This window comes from Hemiscyllium ocellatum, chromosome 2 (assembly GCF_020745735.1).
Source record: "Hemiscyllium ocellatum isolate sHemOce1 chromosome 2, sHemOce1.pat.X.cur, whole genome shotgun sequence".
NCBI classification, from domain to species: domain Eukaryota; kingdom Metazoa; phylum Chordata; class Chondrichthyes; order Orectolobiformes; family Hemiscylliidae; genus Hemiscyllium; species Hemiscyllium ocellatum.
Window position 1 is genome coordinate 92,906,476 of NC_083402.1, and position 21,041 is coordinate 92,927,516.

A 21,041-nucleotide genomic window follows, 5' to 3' on the forward strand; every position below is an offset into this window, starting at 1 on the left:
AAGCTAGCGCTTCCAAATAAACATATAGACTATAGCCTGGTGTTGTGTGATTTTTAACTTTCTACTTAAAACTCTACAGCTTAAATTGAAGCAATGGCATGGATTACAGAATTTGTATATCAAAGGTAGCTGTATATTTAAAAGAAAAAGTGACATGGTTTGCTGTTCTCTCTCTCTCATTACCACATAGACTTTTATGATCTGTAACTGATATTTCCTTTACCATTCTGTCTATATATAATAAGACAAATAACTGTGGATCCTGGAAATCTGAAACAAAAACAAAATTTCTAGACAGATAAATAAAAAAAAGAGTGTTTCTGAACTCAGTTCTGAAGAAAGGTCATTGTACTTGACTTGAAACATTAACTCCGCTTTCTCTCCATAGATGCTGCCAGACCTGCTGGGTTTCTCCAGTAGTTTATTTTTTCTCTGTACTAGATACCTGTCACCCTCACATTCCTTATTTATCTGTGTGATTGTTATTAGATTTTATTATTTTGAGAGGTAGCACATAGGAAAAGGCCATTCAGCTCCTCAAGCCTGCCATTCTAGATCAGAGATGATCATTTATCTCAATGTCACATCCTCTTGCAGTAGAGGCTTATTAAGTGACCAGAAATACTAATAAATCTGAAAATTAGGAAGTTTGTAGAAAACAACAAAGAAGGACCAACAAATTGGTAAGGAAAGGAAGAATAACATACAAATACAATCTCGCAAAAAACATAAAAGTGGGCAATAAATGATTGAACAAATACATTACAGGGAAATGGAGTTGTGAGAATTCATAATGCTTAATAGAGAAATACAGAAGCTCTATGATCATTTTATATCATTTTGCACTGACAAAGAGACAAGAAATTTCCCAAAATTAGTGATCAAGTGACAATGAAGAATGAGAGGAATGAAGAAAATGAATATGAACAAGGAGGCTGCACTGGAGAAATTAATGGGACTGACACTTGATAGGTTGCTTGGACCTGAAGGTTTGCATCCTAGAGTATTGAAAGCAACAGCTGTAGACATAATTGATGCTTGGTGATCATCTTCCAAAATTCTATAGATTGTGTAATGATTCCTGCGTACGTTTTTTGCAGCAGAGAGCGGCGGGAGCTGGGCGGAAGTTCAGGCGGAGCACAAAGCCAGTCGGGAAGGTAAGTGATTGCTATTAGAGTGGGTGTGTTCTAAACCCCAGGTCCTACAAAGTAGGGTCTCCCTCCCTTCCTCCTCCTCTAACCTAAATTAAGAATCCACAGACTTGCCACAAAAAGAGGGTCTAAGGAAGTTTGGATCGAAGAGTGAGGCTTCAGCTCAGGAGTCTTTAACAAGGAGGTTGAGTGAAGTGATTACGCCACAGTTGAAGAGGGTGAAGACATGACTGCCAAGCTGGTTCAGTGTGCTACGTGCTTGATGTGGGAGGTCAACGACTCTGATGTGTCTGGCTCGTATAAGTGTGGAAAGTGTGTGCACGTTCAGCTATTGACCGAGCATATTACAGCGCTGATGAAAGAACTCGAGGACCTTAGGCTCATCTGAGAGAATGAGATCTTTCTGGACAAGACCTTCAGCGAGGTTATTACACTAATCATGCCAGAAGAGAGCAGAAGAGAGTGGATGATGAGGAAGGCAGAGAGGAGACAGGTGCAAGAGACCCCTGGAGAAGTACCTGTCAGGAACAAGTTGAAGCTTTTGGAAACAGTAGAGACTGATGACACTGCCAGTTCACAAGGCAGCCAGGTCTGTCAATCAAAAGTTGGCGCAGAGGCAGAGCGGAAAAGTCGGACATCGCACAGAGCCGTAGTAATAGGGGACTCCATTGTGAGAGGAACCTACTGGGGTTTTTATGGCAGCAGAACAGGATTTAAGGATGATGTGTTGCCTTCCTGGTGCCAGGGTGAAAGACATCGCGGACAGAGTGCAGGAAATCCTCAAGGACGAGGGTGAAGAACCAGAGGTGGTGGTACATATTGGCACAAATGATGTCGGGAAGAAGAGGAGGAACATACTACAGCGGGACTTCGGAGAACTAGGAAGAAGGTTGAAAAGCAGGACGTCCAAGGTGGTTATCTCCGGTTTGCTTCCAGTTCCTTGGGCTGGTGTGGCCAGAAACAGGGAGATAATGGACTTGAACATGTGGTTGGGGAACTGGTGCAGGAAGCAAGGATTTAAGTTCTTGAATCACTGCGGTATATTTTGTGGTAAGCATAAATTCTACAAGAGAGATGGTTTGCACCTTAATAGGTTAGGGACCAGCATTCTGGCAGGCAGGTTTTCTACTGCAACACCGCTACATTTAAACTAAGTAGCGGGGGGAGGACAAACTGGATGTATAAAAAGGAAATTGAAGGGAAAGTTAGAACAAGAGAAGTCAAGAAAGACAACTGTATCAATGAGGCAGAAAACTTGGAAAGGGATCATGCTGTCAGGTTGAGTGAAATAGGGGTTGATGGGAAGGGTGAGAGCAGTAACAAATTAAAAATACTGTATATGAACACACGAAGCATTAGACATAAGATGGATGAGCTTGAGGCTCTTTTGGAAATTGGCAGATACGATATTGTGGGGATAACTGAGCCATGGCTTCAAGTGGACAGGGCCTGGGAAATGAATATTCAAGGCTACACGTGCTATCGTAAGGCGAGACTGACGGGCAGAGAGGGTGGGGTGGCCATGTTGGTAAGGGAAGGTATTCAATCCCTTGCGTGGGGGGACCTAGAATCAGGGGATGTAGAGTCAGTGTGGATAGAGCTGCGAAATACTAAGGGTAAAAAGACCCTCTTGGGAGTCATCTACAGGCCCCCAAACAGTAGTCTGGATGTCGGATGTAAGTTGAATCAGGAGCTGAAATTGGCCCGTCGCAAAGATGTTACTACAGTTGTTATGGGGGATTTTAACATGCAGGGAGACTGGGAGAATCAGGATGGTATTGGACCTCAAGAAAGAGACTTTGTGGAGTGCCTCAGAGACGGATTCTTAGAGCAGCTGGTGCTGCAGCCGAACAGGGAGAAGGCAATTCTGGACCTGGTATTGTGTAACGAACCAGAATTGGTCAGAGACCTCGAAGTGAAGGAGACATTGGGAAGTAGTGACCATAATACATTAGGCTTCAATCTGCAATTTGAGAGGGAGAGGGTACAGTCAGAAGTGACAGTACTTCTGTTGAATAAAGGGAACTGTGGAGCTATGAGGGAGGAGCTGGCCAAAATTCAATGGTGCAATACCTTAGTAGGGATGACCATGGAGGAACAATGGCGGATATTTCTGTGTATAATGCAGAAGTTGCAGGATCAGTTCATTCCTAAAAGGAAGAAAGATCCCAGGAGGAGGCATGGGCGGTCGTGGCTGATGAGGGAAGTTAAGAAACATATAAAGTTAAAAGAGAAAAAGTATAACATAGCAAAGATAAGTGGGAAAACTGAGGACTGGGAAGCTTTTAAAGAGCAACAGAGGATTACTAAGAAGGAAATACGCAGAGGAAAAATGAGGTACGACGGTAAACTGCCCAATAATAGAAAGGAGGATAGTAAAAGCTTTTTTAAGTATGTGCAAGGCAAAAAAATGGTTATGACTAAAATTGGGCCCTTGAAGACAGAAACAGGGGAATATATTACAGGGAACAAAGAAATGGCAGAAGAATTAAATGGGTACTTCAGATCTGTGTTCACTGGGGAAGACACAAGCAATCTCCCTGAGGTAACAGTGGCTGAAGGACCTGAACTTAAGGGAATCTATATTTGCCAGGATTTGGTGTTGGAGAGACTGTTAGGTCTGAAGGTTGATAAGTCTCTGGGGCCTGATGGTCTACATCCCAGGGTACTGAAGGAGGTGGCTCGGGAAATCGTGGATGCGTTGATGATTATTTTCCAGAGTTCAATAGATTCGGGGTCAGTTCCTGAGGATTGGAGGGCGGCTAATATTATACCACTTTTTAAGAAAGGTGGGAGAGAGAAAGCAGGAAATTATAGACCAGTTGGTCTGACCTCAGTGGTGGGAAAGATGCTGGAGTCTATTATAAAGGATGAAATTACGGCACATCTAGATAGTAGTAACAGGATAGGACAGAGTCAGCATGGATTTATGAAGGGGAAATCATGCTTGACTAATCTTCTGGAATTTTTTGAGGATGTAACTCTGAAGATGGATGAGAGAGATCCAGTAGATGTAGTGCACCTGGACTTTCAGAAAGCTTTTGATAAAGTCCCACACAGGAGGTTAGTGAGTAAAATTATGGTAAAAAGTGAAGGCTGCAGATGCTGGAGATCACAGCTGAAAATGTGTTGCTGGTTAAAGCACAGCAGGTTAGGCAGCATCTAAGAAACAGGAAATTCGACGTTTCGGGCCAGAGCCCTTCAATCAGTAAAATTATGGTGCATGGTATTGGGGGCAAAGTACTAGATTGGATTGAAAATTGGTTGGCTGATAGGAAACAAAGGGTAGTGACAAACGGCTCCATTTTGGAATGGCAGGCAGTGACCAGTGGGGTACCGCAGGGATCAGTACTGGGACCGCAGCTTTTTACAATATATGTTAATGATATAGAAGATGGTATCAGCAATAACATTAGCAAATTTGTTGATGATACAAAGCTGGGTGGCAGGGTGAAATGTGATGAGGATGTTAGGAGATTACAGGGTGACCTGGACAAGTTAGGTGAGTGGCAGATGCAGTTTAATGTGGATAAATGTATGGTTATCCATTTTGGTGGCAAGAACAGGAAGGCAGATTACTACCTAAATGGAATCAATTTAGGTAAAGGGGCAGAACAGAGAGATCTGGGTGTTCTTGGGCTTATGCCCGAAACGTCGAATCTCCTGTTCCTTGGATGCTGCCTGACCTGCTGCGCTTTTCCAGCAACACATTTTCAGCTCTGATCTCCAGCATCTGCAGATCTCACTTTCTTCACCAGTCAATAAAGACAAGCATGCAGGTACAGCAGGTAATGAATAAGGCTAATAGCATGCTGGCCTTCATAGCAAGAGGAATTGAGTATAGAAGCAAAGAGGTGCTTCTGCAACTGTACAGGACTCTGGTGAGACCACACCTGCAGTTCTGGTCTCCAAATTTGAGGAAAGACATTCTGGCTATTGAGGGAGTGTTGTGTAGGTTCGCGAGGTCAATTCATGGAATGGAGGGATTACCTTACACTGGAAGATTGAAGCGACTGGGCTTATAAACCCTTAAGTTTAGAAGACTGAGAGGGGATCTGATTGAGACATATAACATTATGAAAGGATTGGACACTCTGGCAGCAGGAAACATGTTTCCGCTGATGGGTGAGTGCCGAACCAGAGGACACAGCTTAAAAATACAGGGTAGACCATTTAGGACAGAGATGAGGAGAAATTTCTTCACCCAGAGAGTGGTGGCTGTGTGGAATGCTCTGCCCCAGAAGACAGTGGAGGCCCTGTCTCTAGATTCATTTAAGAAAGAATTGGATAGAGCTCTCAAAGATAGTGGAATCAAGGGTTATGGAGATAAGGCAGAAAGAGGATACTGATTAGGAATGATCAGCCATGATCATATTGAATGGCGGTGCAGGCTCGAAGGGCTGAATGGCCTACTCCTGCACCTATTGTCTATTGTCTATTGTACTGAAATCTTGTAAATATCACTCAGTATTTGGCAGCGACAGAGAAAGGGGAGAACTACAGATTTCTCAGCCTTACACCAGCACTCAAGAACATGTTAAAATCTATCATAAAAGATGTGATAAATGGATACTTGGATGATAGTGATCTGTTTGGGTATAGTCAAGTAGATTTGTGAATGGAAAATCATATCTGATGATCTTGTTTGAATTTTGGAAAATGTTACCAACAAAATTGAGAAAAGAGAGCAAATGGTTGTAATGTACTTAGATTTTCAGGAGTTTTGAAGAAGTTCCTATAGAAGGCCAATTAGAAATTAAAAGTCCATGAGATAGGAGGTAATGTACTGTCATGCATTAATAATTGACTAAAAGACAGAAAATAAGAAGTGGGAATAATTGGGTCATTCTCATGTTGACAGACTGTGACGTGTGGGATACTGCAAGGATCAATACTTGGCCCAGCTGTTCATCATTTATATCAATCATTTGGTCATGGGGATCAAGTGTAGTGTTTTGAAATTTGCAGAAAATATAAAGCTAAGCAGGAATGTATGTTATAATGTAGATGTAAAATATTTTCAAGACGATTTCGACAGTCTTAGTGGCTGCCAAGAACATGGCAGATGGAACATGACGTGGAAAAATACAGTTATCTACTTTGTTAGGAGAAACAAATAGGAAGGTATGGCTGAGGCTGGGGGAAGGTAGCTGGGAAGGTGATAGGTAGATGGAAAATGGGGGAGTGATTGGGTGATAGGGTGGAGTGGATAGGTGGGAAGGAAGATGGACAGGAGTATGGTACCAAGTTGGAAGGTTGGATCTGGGATGGGGTGGGATGTGCAGTGAGAGAGATAAGGAAACTGGTGAAATTGACATTGATTCCATGTGGTTTGAGGGTCCCAAGATGAAAGATGAGGTGTTCTTCCTCCAGTCATCAAGTGGCTAGGATTTGGCGGTGGAGGAGGCCCAGGACTTGCATGTCCTTGGCAGAGTGGGAAGGGGAGTTAAAGTGGTCAACCATAGGAGAGTGGGGTTGTTTCGTGCATTGTGTCCGAGATGTTTCCTGAAGTATTCTGCAAGTTGGCATCCTGTCTCCCCAGTGTGGATGAAACCACATCAAGAGCAACAGACAAAGTAGATGAAGTGTTTGTATGTGCAGGAATATCTTTGCCAGATGTGGAAGGATTCTTTGGGGCCTTGGAAGGAGGTGAGGGGGAAACATGTGGGTGCAAATTTTACACCCCTTGCAGCAGCAAGAGAAGGTGTCATGAGTAGAGGGTGGGTTGTTGGGGGAGTGGATCTAATGAGGGAGTTGTGAAGGGAATGATCTCTGCGGAATGCTGCTATGGATGGGGAGGGAAATATATCTCTGGTGGTGGGGTCTGATTGTAGGTGGTAGAAATGGCGGAGAATAATACGCTGTATCTGGAAGTTAGTGGGGTGGAAGCTGGGGACCAGGGGGATTCTGTCCCTGTCGATTGTCCTGCTCTTCGGATGCTGCCTGACCTGCTGTGCTTTTGCAGCACCACACTCCCGACTCTGATCTCCAGCATCTGAAGCCCTGGCTTCTGTCTTGTTGCAGTTGGAAGGGTCAGGGTTCAAGGGCAGAGTTGAAAATATATCCCTTTCATAAATCAGAAAACTATTTTCTAAATATCCAGTATTCATCATCATTTACAATAGATTCTAGTATTTGCCCTACAACTGACATCAGGCTAACAGGTCTGTAATTCCTGGTTTTCTTTCCCTCTTCTTTTGTTAAACAGAGACATTATGTTGTGCAGATAACCATTGGACAATTAATAGAAGTTTGAAAGCTGATCACTAATGCATCCATTATCTCTGAAATTGTCTCTTTCAGCGTTATGGGGTGGAGGTCGTTGGGTTCTGAAAATTTGTCAACTTTCAGTCCCATTAGTTGTTGTAATAACTTTTTTCCACAAATAGTCACTTCCTTAAGTTCCACACTCTCTTTAGACCCTGGGGGCTTAATCATTTCTAGGAGGATTGCTATTTTGCTTCTCCACCATTTCTTTATACTAAACTTTCTCCACTTCTGAATTTTAAAATCGTAGGTTTTAAACTCTACCTTCTTTCACTCAAGAAAAACTTGGAACTAGCTTCCCTTCATTTTTGATCTGATTAACTACATTTAATTGTAGTTTGATAGCTATAAGCTAAAGAAGAATTTTTATATGAAACTTTCTAACTGACTGAGAGTTGGACTTAGAAAAGAGAGGAGCCATGAATCCTCTTGAACCTAGCATTGACGGCCCATTGGTGAGATGGGCTCAGTGATGAAAAGATGGCACCTGAAAGGTGATGGCTGTGAGGTTGACGCATCCGGTACAGCTGTCATTGGTCAGCTGGCTCAGGACTCATTGTGCAGGCAGCAGAACAAAGATGGACTCTTTCAGCTTTATCTTTTTATTCATAAAATATTTAAATGAAGCCAGACTGTGGCATGAGTTGAAGCTTTTCGCTGCACTTTACAGTGCCATTCATTGTAGAATAAATCACTGACCATAAATCATCGTCATTCCTCAGCTGGGAATAACAAGTTTAAATAGATAATATAAAGTCTTGCCTCACCTTAAATTTTGCCTTTTGAAATGTAACTATGTCACAGGGTGAGTGCAGAAATTAAATGACAACTTTAATCTTGATCATCACAATACTTTGGTACAGCCATGATGAAATATTAGATAAGTTTTACGGATAACAAGCACATACAATTGTCAATGTTAAAATGGTGAACAAATCTTGTCAGACTTCTTCTGCACAAATAACTGCTGTTTATAGTGCAAAGTGAACTGTTAAATTGCTATTTATTGGAATATGTGAGCATATTTTCCATTGATGCTCACTGTGCTAGATAGATTAAGTCTAATTGTAGTAAAAAGTGAGGTCTGCAGATGCTGGAGATCAGAGCTGAAAATGTGTTGCTGGTTAAAGCGCAGCAGGTCAGGCAGCATCCAAGGAACAGGATATTCGACGTTTCGGGCACAAGCCCTTCATCAAGAATGAGGAAAGTGTGTCCAGCAGGCTAAGATAAAAGGTAGGGAGGAGGGACTTGGGGGAGGGGTGATGGAGATGTGATAGGTGGAAGGAGGTCAAGGTGAGGGTGATAGGCTGGAGTGGGGTGGGGGCGGAGAGGTCAGGAAGAAAACTGCAGGTTAGGAGGGCGGTGCTGAGTTTGAGCTCAGCACCGCCCTCCTAACCTTCAATTTTCTTCCTGACCTCTCCGCCCTCACCCCACTCCGGCCTATCACCCTCACCTTGACCTCCTTCCACCTATCACATCTCCATCGCCCCTCCCCCAAGTCCCTCCTCCCTACCTTTTATCTTAGCCTGCTGGACACACTTTCCTCATTCCTGATGAAGGGCTTGTGCCCGAAACGTCGAATTTCCTGTTCCTTGGATGCTGACTGACCTGCTGCGCTTTAACCAGCAACACATTTTCAGCTCTGATTAAGTCTAATTGCAAATTCAAAGAAAATAGAGGTTGCTTAAAGACAAAGCTATAACCATGAAGCAGACATTTTAAAATAGATGAAACCTGTTGGACATCTAGAAACTAATATAATCTCTGGATAATCCCAGACATAAACTATAGCTATAATGTGAATGCTCATTAGGTTTTCAATGCATATATTCCTTAAGGTGTGGTTATGGAATAAAAATGCATAATTTTTTTGTTTACAGGAAATTCTGTGCAAAAATAACAATTCACATGTAGAGAGAAATCAAATGCTCAATTGAGTAGAAGACTTTTGGATGAGCTTAATTTTACGAAGGCTGAAAAGTAAGAGGCCAGCCAGGAGCACATTGGAATAAGTAAGTCTTGACAAAATAAAGGCATAGATGAAATTTTCATTCAGCAACAAAGCAAGTTTTGGAGGAGCAGAGTTGAAAGATATTGCAGAGGTCTATGTGTTGTTACAGATTCATCTTTGAAGCTTATTTCAGGATCGAATACACCAAAGTTGCAAACAGTTTAGTTCAACTAATAGTCACCAAGAAGGGGGATGGACTCAATGACTAAAGGATAAAGTTTAGGAAAAGGTTCAAATGCAATGACTTCAGGTTTTGGAGTTGTTTGTTAGATGAAATTTCTGATCATTCAGTACCAGATGTCAGACAAGCAGCCTAACAATTCAGAGACTGAAGAAGGGATAGGGTCAAGACAAATTGTAGTGAGGTAAAGTTGGATACCATCAACACATTTGTGAAAACAGATGCAGTGTATTAAGTTGATGTCGCTGAGGGACAGCTTGAAATGAGGAACAGGAGGGGGCCAATAATAGATTCATAGAGGAAACCAGAGGTAAAGCTTATCTAGAATATGATAGGCAAGTGACAAAATTCAATTCCTTATTTCATCATTTAAGCATGCAATACCAATTAGGAATCTGTGACTCTCTGCACCATATTTAGAAATAATTTGAATCTGACCAGCTATACCCCAGTCCATAGATAAATATAGCAATTACCTTTAGCTGAGTGCCATCAATTTTGAATGATTTTTATAATCAGGAATTGTTGTAGTATTCAATATGGCTTCTATAGATTTGTTCTGACAAAGTCCTCCACAGGCTATCAAACAATGCATACCTGGTATTGATCATTCCTTTGTGAAGAAGAATTTTTCAGGATTCGGTCTCAAATTTACCTTCTGTTCATTTGAATCTCCATTCCAATTTAGTTTCAAGTAATGTTTTAGATTTTCCTTTCTTATACTCTGTACTGATACTGTGGAAGAGAGCTTTGAAAATCTGAATGCAATCATTTTCTGCAAAATAAAGTTTTGGATTATTGTAATTAATCCAGTTGGGCACAAGTTCTCTTTGTGCCTTGTAGTTATCACCTGTTCTTAAACATGTTATCCAAAATGCCCAAGGGCCAATTGCAGCTTTGCTGAGCTTATCATCTGGCCCATCTAAAAACATACCACCCAATTGACGTTAAGCCTAAAACACAATTAAAAATCCAAACTGTAATGTCTCTCTTACCAGAGCTAGTCTGTGATGTAAATGTAGCAATAATTGACCTTGCATCCACATCAGGTGTATTAATATTGCTATTGATTTGTTAAATTTCATCTGTAATTTTAATGCACTACTCAAGTTATAGCCTTCAAAAATCCACAATTAAAACATTTCAATTTTTAATGTTATAATTTAACTTAAATTATTGATATCTGCTTTTGCTCGATTTTAAATCATTTATTGTGCCCCACTTGCATTGAGCTTATTGTGACTCAGTAATATCACTTTATAAGTGTTGAGACCCTACCCTGGGTGAGGCATGCATAGCTGTTGTGTGAAAATAAATAGATCAGAGACAAGAAGAAAAAAATTGCAACTGATAAAATTACAAGGCATGGAAATGCAGTGGTCTTACACTGCTGTTGTCGTGCCACAGTGACTTGGTGCCACTTTATTCAGGCACAAAGTGCCAATGATAGCTTCCTGAGCATGCAACATATTCACGCAGGACACATAGGTTTTCTTGATAGCAGATTTTATCATATCTTTAATATATTCTCAGGGTTTTTTTCAGGGAAAGGAGGGTAATAATTTCTTAACACCCATATGCATAAATCCAGATAGAAACCACAATGCACATCTCCACGCTTGGTGATCCTGACCATGTATTTCCATGTTCAACAATTTTAATGCATAGATCAATAATTCATAAATGGTGCCCAAGGAGAATGGGGATTATTGATGTAGGTTATTTAATCTTCCTTAATTTGTTAACCCAGAAAGTTTCCAAAATTTTACATGGTAATATTTGATGGATGCTTAAAATAATTCAGGATGTTTGCCTGCATGAATCTATTCTGCAATACACCCTGCCTGTTGATGATTTCCTTGGGAATTGGTGCAGCTAGTGACAGTACTTCCTTATACCAGCTCAAAGTTTACCTCTTACAGCTTTGAATCTATATATCTTTGTCTTAGTTTTATAATTTAGTTTCAAGTCATTTTCTATGTTTATCTTTTTCAAATCTTATGATGTCAATATTATTTTGACCCCATCCATAAGGAATCTGTGATGTTCAGGAACAATGTCATCAATCAAATTAAGCAGCCCATCAGATTAATGAATTCAGATTGATAGCAAACCAGGAAGTAAAATGATGAATTATCATTTCCATTTTAATAATTTTACATATACACATGGGATTAAGGTTAAAATTGAAACACGAAAAACTTTAGAAAATTCCGATTGATATTTATAATTTTAAAAATCTATGGGTTTTTTTTCCATGTAATGGATGAAGTGACATTCCAGATTTAAGGCCAAAGATATTGTTCACCTATAATTAAAACATATTACTTTGCCACAATTTATTCAACAAGGCTTAGACTTTTTAAATCTATTTACAATGAAATACCGCATAAAAAGTAAAGTTTACATCAAATCACTGATACTTTGTTTTTACTCTCTGAGCAGGTGCAGGAACAAATGCTAGAAGCCACTGTCAGGTTTACGCATTAATGATGATGAACATTACAAATTCAACATAATTCTGATAATCCAACATTTCTTTATAATTCTTATTGATACTAGGGGACAATTTCATAAATCTTCCCTGCATTGCTTCCAATTCTTGAATGACTTGCTTAAATTCCTGTGACTTGCGCTGGGCAAAGTGGGGCCTGTGGTGATGAAATGATAAGGTAGTTTGGTTTGGGTCAACATAATCTGTCTAGACAAGGGAACTGGGTACACCACAGCTATTATATATACACCAGTAGTCGCTTGCTCAGAAGTCGACTAGATGATGGAAGAGGAGGAGTTAAAATACCAGCGCAGAAAACCTCAGATAGCAGAGCACAGCAAGCAGGCTGGATAAGGTGCAGGATGTAGAAGGATATGCAACTCTCAACAAAACATTTATAAGCATTTCTTCAACTTCACAGATTGAGAAGCTGTACTTTGGAAAGGTATTTCAGAAATTGTCTGGGACATTTGCAGTATCTCTCAGTCGGCTGCCTGTGCCCGTATAATGTCAGTGACAAATGCAGTGTGAGCAGTTGGGACATCAAGTTTTCCCAAACCTGCCCAATCATGCTGAGAAGACAATGGACTTTACCTCAGTGATAGACTGCCTCAGGTGCAAAGGGCACTTGATTTTACCGATTAAATCATCCTCAGAGCAGGCAGATGCAATAGTGGATGGTAAGGGCTTTGTCTTCTTCAATGCACAGTGTATTTGGAACTACTTTAACTTCACGTATATATGTGCATGGTTCCAGGCATGATCACCACTCATTCATTCTCAGGCAGTCTCATTACTAATAGACAGGCTTCTTGTTTAAATTAAATTTTCATTCCAGCATCCATCATTGTGGAATTTGAATCTACATGACCACAACATTAACCCAGAGCTCAGAATCAATGGCATAGGGACATTACAACAATTAACACCAGATCCTCATGGTCAGTAAATATTTTTAAGGCTGGGTAGATAGATTTGTATTAGACAAGGGAATTGAAGGTTGTTGGGGGTAGATTGGAATAGAGTCATAGAGATATAAAGCACAGAAACAGAGCCTTCAGTCCAACTTGTCGGTGCTGAACAGATATCCTAAATTAATCAAGTCCCATTTGCCAGCATTTGGTATATATCCCTCTAAACCCTTCTTTTTCGTATACCCATCCAGATACCTTTTAAATGTTGTAATTGTACCTGCCTCCGCACTTCTGGCAGTTACTTCCATACATGCATATTCCACTCTCTGCATGAAAAAGTTCCTCCTCAGCTCCCTGTTAAATCATTCCTTTCCTCTCACCTTAAACCTATGCGCTCTAGTTTTGGACTCTGCCACATCAGGAAAAAGACCTTGACTATTCATCCTATTCCTGCCCTTCATGATTTTATAACCTTCTGAAAGGCCACTCCTCAGCCTCCAAACCTCCACGGAAAATAGCCCCAGCCTATTCAGCATCTCCCTGTAGCTCAAATCCTCCAATCGTGGCAACATTCTTGATACAGTTCAGAAAACATTCACAAGTTTCACAAAATCTTTCCCATAGAGGGCAGACCATATGGAATTCAAGACATAAACATCTCAACGATGACCTTATTGAATGTTGGAGCAGGCTTGTGGTTGCGAGGGACCTGTTTCCAAGGTGGCACGGTGGCACAGTGGTTAGCACTGCTGCCTCAAAGCGCCAGAGACCCGGGTTCATTTCCCGCCTCAGGTGAATGACTGTGTGGAGTTTGCACATTCTCCCTGTGTCTGCGTAGGTTTCCTCCGGGTGCTCCAGTTTCCTTCCACAGTCCAAAGATGTGCGGGTCAGGTGAATTGGCCATGCTAAATTGCCCGTAGTGTTAGGTAAGAGGTAAATGTAGGGGTATGGGTGGGTTGCGCTTCGGCGGGTTGGTGTGGACTTGTTGGGCTGAGGGCCTGTTTCCACACTGTAAGTAATCTAATTTGAATGATTGTACAGCCAGCCTTGGAAGAGGGAAAGGGGGAGGAGAAGGACTAACAGCTTGTTGATGCTAAGGTTCATTTGAGGCTTTGGCCAAAGGGATATGTGGGGCACCTTCATCAAAGGCAAGTTTTTATTTAAAAAAAGTGTTTCAGCTTGCCTGCAAGCCAGCTTAGCTTGAGACGGCTACCAAATATGTATTTCCCTTTTTCTTCATAGGATGTGGGCATCACTGACAAGGAAAATTACTCTTGATCTGAATGGCTTGCTGGATCATTTCAGGGGATATTTCTTTGGGTCTGAAGTCACATATAGGAACAACTGGGTAAGGATGGTAAAACTACTTTGCGAAGCAGATGAAGTTTTTTTTAATGACCATCGACAATAGTTTCATGATCATGATTATTGAAACTAGCTTTCAATTTCAAATTCATCCAAATGAATTTAAACTCCACCAGATATCAAGGTGGAAGTGGAATTATGCCCCTGCGCCATTTAGCTAGCAGGAAAACAGACATTGTTGGAAGAGCTCAGCAGATCTGGCAGCACCTGTGTAGAGAAAACAGAGTTAATGTTTCAAGTCCAATGAACCTTCCTAGCCTTCTAGATAACTAACACGATGGGTTAACAATTACACCATTTGAAGTGAACATGAATTATGAACTAATTGCAATTTGCATGTTATTTATTCACAGCTCCCTCTTGGAATCATATGGCATCTGAGCATATCCCACATGAATACATTACATTCTTTAAGTCTGTTTAAGAAGGACGGTAAAGACAAGCCAGAGAACTATAGGCCAGTGAGCCTGACCTCGGTGGTGGGCAAGTTGTTGGAGGGAATCCTGAGGGACAGGATGTACATGTATTTGGAAAGGCTAGGACTGATTCGGGATAGTCAACATGGCTTTGTGCGTGGGAAATCATGTCTCACAAACTTGATTGAGTTTTTTGAAGAAGTAACAAAAACGATTGATGAGGGCAGAGCAGTAGATGTGATCTATATGGACTTCAGTAAGGTGCTCGACAAGGCTCCCCATGGGAGATTAATTAGTAAGGTTTGATCTCAAGGAATACAGGGAGAAATAGCCACTTGGATACAGAACTGGCTCAAAGGTAGAAGACAGAGGGTGGTGGCGGAGGGTTGTTTTTCAGACTGGAGGCCCGAGACCAGTGGAGTGCCACGAGGATCAGTGCTGGGCCCTCTACATTTTGTCATTTACATAAATGATTTGGATGCGAGCATAAGTGGTACAGTTAGTAAGTTTGCAGATGACACCAAAATTGGAGGTGTAGTGGACAACGAAGAGGGTTATCTCAGATTACAACAGGATCTGGACCGGATGGGCCAATGGGCTGAGAAGTGGCAGATGGAGTTTAATTCAGATAAATGCAAGGTGCTGCATTTTGGGAAAGCAAATCTTAGCAAGACTAATGCACTTAATGGTAAGGTTCTAGGGAGTGTTGCTGAACAAAGAGACCTTGGAGTGCAGGTTCATAGCTCCTTGAAAGTGGAGTCGCAGGTAGATAGGATAGTGAAGAAGGCATTTGGTATGCTTTCCTTTATTGGTCAGAGTATTGAGTACAGGAGTTGGAAGGTCATGTTGCAGCTGTACAGGACATTGGTTAGGCCACTGTTGGAATATTCCATGCAATCCTGGTCTCCTTCCTATAGGAAAGAAGTTGTGAAACTTGAAAGGGTTCAGAGAAGATTTTCAAGGATGTTGCCAGCGTTGGAGGATCTGAGCTACTGGGAGAGGCTAAACAGGCTGGGGCTGTTTCCCTGGAACATCGGAGGCTGAGGGGTGACCTTATAGAGGTTTACAAAATTATGAGGGGCATGGATAGGATAAATAGGCAAAGTCTTTTCCCTGGGGTTGGGGAATCCAGAACTAGAGGGCATAGGTTTACGGTGAGAGGGGAAAGATATAAAAGAAACCTAAGGGGCAACTTTTTCACGCAGAGAGTGGTACGTGTATGTAATGAGCTGCCAGAGGATGTGGTGGAGGCTGGTACAATTGCAACATTTAAGAGGCATTTTGATGGGTATATGAATAGGAAGGGTTTGGAGGGATACAGGCCGGGTGCTGGCAGGTGGGACTAGATTGGGTTGGGATATCTTGTCGGCATGGACGCGTTGGACGGAAGGGTCTGACTCGATGACTCTACGTCAACAGAATCTATGTTCCACACATTGTTCATCCATAATTCCACTCTGACCCCATCCTTCCAACCACTGTCATGGACATGTACAAAATTCCTGAAGGTAACTTCATTTGCCTCATGGTTTTGCATTTATAAATGACATTAGGATTTAAATTTGTTCCATCATCACTCATACAGGCTAGTATGATCCACTCCCACTCTCCTGCCTTCTTCCTGTAAACTTCAATCCCTGACTACTCAAGAATCTATCTTTCTCCTAAATACAACAACTTGTTCTCTTTTGTGGCACCTCAGTCGTCTTCAGAGTAAGTTTGGTTTTCTGTTGCAGCACAATTTATTTTGTTTCATCAGTCAGTTACACCAGCTAGCTTTTGCTCAGAAAAGGTTTTTTGGACTCAGGATTTAATTTAGAAGAAAGTGAGGACTGCAGATGCTGGAGATAAGAGTCAAAAAAGCACAGCTGGTCAGGCAGCGTCCGAGGAGCAGGAGAGTTGATGTTTCGAGCATAAGCTCTTCATCAGGAATGTGGGATGGAGGTGAAGAGGACTGACAGATTAGTGGAGGGGGATGGGGCTGGGGGAAGGTAGCTAGGAATGCAATAGGTAGATGAAGGTGGGGTGGTGATAGTGATTGGTTGGAGGGGAGGGTGGAGCAGATGGGTGGGAAGGAAGATGGACAGGTGGGACAGTTTAAGAGAATGGTGCCAAGTTGGATGTTTAGATCTTGAGGGAGGGGAGATGAGGAAACTGGTGAAATCGACATTTATCCTGTGTGTTTGAAGGATCCCAAGGTGGAAGATGAGGTGTTCTTCTTCCAGGCGCGTGTGGCTAGGATTCGGCAGTGGAGGAGGCCCAGGACTTGCATGTCCTTTGCGGAATGGGAGGGGGAGTTGAAGTGTTTGGCCACAGGGTGTGTTGTTTGGTGCGTGCATCCCAGAGATGTTCTCTGAAATGTTCTGCAAGTTGGTGTCCTGTCTCCCCAATGTAGAGGAGACCACATTGAGAGCATTGGGCACAGTAGATGAGGTGTTTGGAGGTGCAGGGAAAACTCTGCCAATGTGGAAGGATTGTTTGGGGCCTGGAACAGAGGTGAAGGGGGAGGTGTGGGCGCAGGTTTCACACTTGCTGCTGTGGCAAGGGAAGGTGCTGGGAGTGGAGGGTGGGTTAGTGGGGGGCGTGGACCTAATGAGGGAGTTGCGGATGGACTGGTCTCTGTTGAATGCTGAAAAAGTGGGGAGGGAAATATACCTCTGGTGGTGGGGTCTCTCTGTAGGTGGCTGAAATGGCAGAGGATGATGCCTTGTATCCAGAGGTTGGAAGGGTGGAAGGTGAGGACCGGGAGATGGCGGGGTTGGATGGAGTGTTATGTCCTTGTTGCGGTTGGAGGGGTGGGGTTCAAGTGCAGAAGTGGAGGAGATGTACTGGAGGATATTGTTGACCACGTGGGAGGGGAAATTGTGGTCCTTGAAATAGGAAGCCAACTGAGATGTTCTGGAGTGGAATTGGTCCTCCTAGGAGCAGATGCAGCAGAGACAGAGGAATTGGGATTAAGCAATAGTGTTTGTACAGGAGAAGTTTGGGAGGAGATGTAGTCCAGGTAGCTGTAGGAGGTGGCGGGTTTGAAGTAGATGTCTATGTTGAGTCAATTGCCGGAAATGGAAATGGAGAGGTCCAGGAAGGGGGCAGAGTGTCCTAGATGGTCCAGCTGACCTTGAGGTCAAGGTGCAAGGTGTTCGTGAAGTTGACGAACTGTTAAATCTCTTTGTGGGAGTATGAGGTGGTACTGATGCAGTCATCGAGGTAACGGAAGAAAAGGTGGGGAATGGTGCCGGTGTAACTGCAGAAGATGGACTGTTCCATACACCCGATGAAGAGGCAAATCAAGATTTGATTTTGTCCATTTAAGTGTGTATTGCATATTTGGTGACAATGTATTTATCGTGATTATATTTGAGGGCCCAAGTGATATATATTTCTCAATACTAGTGGCTCGTCTCTGTTTTAATGGCTCCTTTTGTCTTGGACAACCTGTTTAGAGAGGATTTTTCCTACTGTTCTTTTATCAATTTTTCACTAACACAAAATTTCCTCATACAATATTTGAAGAGTTAGCAAGTGTTATGATTTTTTTAGCTTGAAACCAGCTTTAATCTTTATTCATTTTTCCTGAGGATCCACTTTTGTTTATGGATCATCGTGAGTGGTTTGCTATGAGCAGGCATATCTTCTTGGCAACAGGCCCTCTATCAACCTCTTTGATTCCATGGGTTGATATAAAAGGTAAGCAAAACATAGATATCTGAAGTGAAAATTTGAAGCTGACTCCTATACCGTTTATGTTACTATTAAAGGCAGCCACTTATGGGGTGAGTATAGGCCTAAACAGGATATTTGGCTTTAAATAAATGGGGCCATTCCATACATCTTATATGGTGCTGACTTGTATGCCATGATTTATGTTTTTGTTTAAGATTAGATTACTTAAGTGTGGAAACAGACCCTTCGGCCCAACAAGTCCACACTGACCCTCCGAAGAGCAACCCACCCCCCTACATTTACCCCTTCACCTAACACTTTGAGCAATTTAGTATGACCAATTCACCTGCACATTTTTGGAGTGTGGGAGGAAACCGGAGCACCCGGAGGAAACCCACGCAGACACAGGGAGAATGTGCAAACTCCACACAGACAGTTGCCTGAGGCGGGAATTGAACAGAGGTCTCTGGCACTGTGAGACAGCACTGCTAACCACTGTGCCTTAAAGAGAGAACCCTATCCTTTCCTTTCCAATGAAGGTATTACTTTTGGAAACATGTTACTGAAGCCTTGTTTTGTATTTCAATGTATTAATAACACCTCCTCATGGGTAGCTTATTCTACTTATACATCATAATAATCATTGTTTACCAATACAGCAATAACAACAAATTTCATTGAATTGAAACATTTTTATTTTACACCATGACATTTAAAATGGAGATTTCATAGACATGACACTTTAAATATGCATATTAATATACATTGTTGAAATGCAGTATGAGTTATTTTCACTTTGCCTGATAAAGAAATCAGCTCATTTGGAGAAACGACACATACACAATGACTGAATGATCTCCTTCTGCCCTGTAACAATTCTGTGATTCTGTGCCAGATAGATTATGTCTGAGACTATTGTTTTTGCGGAAGTTTTGTAATTTTAGATTTGGAAAGGTGGCAAACATCATCTCTGCAAGGGACTGCATGACCACATGGATATGTAATCCATAATTAGCAGAATTCAGATCCTACATCATGATTCACACCTCTGCAATTATGTTCATTGTTTTCTGTTTTTGTCAAGTAATTTCATTAAATGTGCATATATAGTTCTAGTGGTACTGTATTCCAAATCCTTACCCACATGGTCATTTGTTTGTGTGCTTGAGCAATGAATTTTAATTGGCTATTGATTTATGGGTGAGGGATGGTCAAGCTCAATGCTGTTATCACATAATGTCCATCCCTTTGAATCTTAAGTAATTTTTCATATCCTTAGTTCAAGAAAGTTGATGCAAATTGTGGCAAACCCAGCACAGACCAGGGATTAAATTTGAGTCATCTTGATACCAAACTTACTATAACATCTGTGCATCTCCTAGGTTGAGATGTTAAATTGTTGTTGGTATATAAACTTTGTTGCTTTGGAAGATTCGTTTCCAATCAAATCTTAATCTTAGTAGTTCCATACTTCAGGCTAAGTATTTACTTTCTTTTAATTTTAATAGACTCCAAAAAGCTAGAGGCAGTTGTAGATGACTGTTTTATAAGAGATTTTATTTTAGTAAAAGCAGATGTGAATTAGCAATGAGAGCATAAGTAAAAAAAAAATTAGCTTTTGCAATATTTTTCAGCCGACCTAACAGGCAATGGCTCAGAAATTCTTTCAGTATCATAACCTACCACTCTTTCTGCTATTGTGCTATGTAGTAACCATGATCTGCTCAAGTGTTTTGTTTTGTCATGTGCAAATGATTGTGACAACATAGATTGAAAACTGTGAAAGTAGTATTTGTTTCAAATCAGATTTATGTTGCACTTCCTGACTTTATTAAGACCAAAACACAGTTGTTCATCAACCTCAGACATCCCCTACAAAATGAAATACATCCCAATTTCCTCTGTGAAATTCTACACCTGCCTTCAGTGTCCTTGGGTTGGGGAGGAGAAAATTCTGCCAAGATTCCCATTCCTCATTACACTTTAGTGACCTCTTTTGGAAAGTGCACATGTTGGGATGTTGGACGAGGACAGATTTAAATTTGGCTGCACTCCACATTCAAAAAGTTTGGCAATGCTCAATAACCAGGCTTATGTTTGACAAATGGCTGTCAGCGCTCAACTGACTTTTGATGCAATGGGCCACTTGTACTTAAAACATGCAATTTTCCTTGGTTGAGCTCAGTCAATTCAAATGCCAATGGAAACCACAACTTGAAATTATTTATGAATGGTTATGCTTAGTGTCCCCCACAAAGCTTTGAATAATGTTTGAAATTTCAGTTTGAAGAGGTAAAACATATTAAATTAAATCTACATTTCCAATTTTTCCCTCCTCCTGCTTTGATTCCTAGTTCCCTAATGTGAATTATAAGGCTTAGTAATGTACAGGAAATTTTCAAACCTTCAACGTTCTTCTTCTACCACCCACTCCTGACAATATTCTCTTTCATAATCTTTCTACATCCATGTTCTTTGCCTGCAATACAGTGACTTTACAGGTGGTCATTTAGAAAATGTACCATTTTCAAGTTATAGTTAATGTCACACCAATAAATAAATCTATTACTCAAATTCAG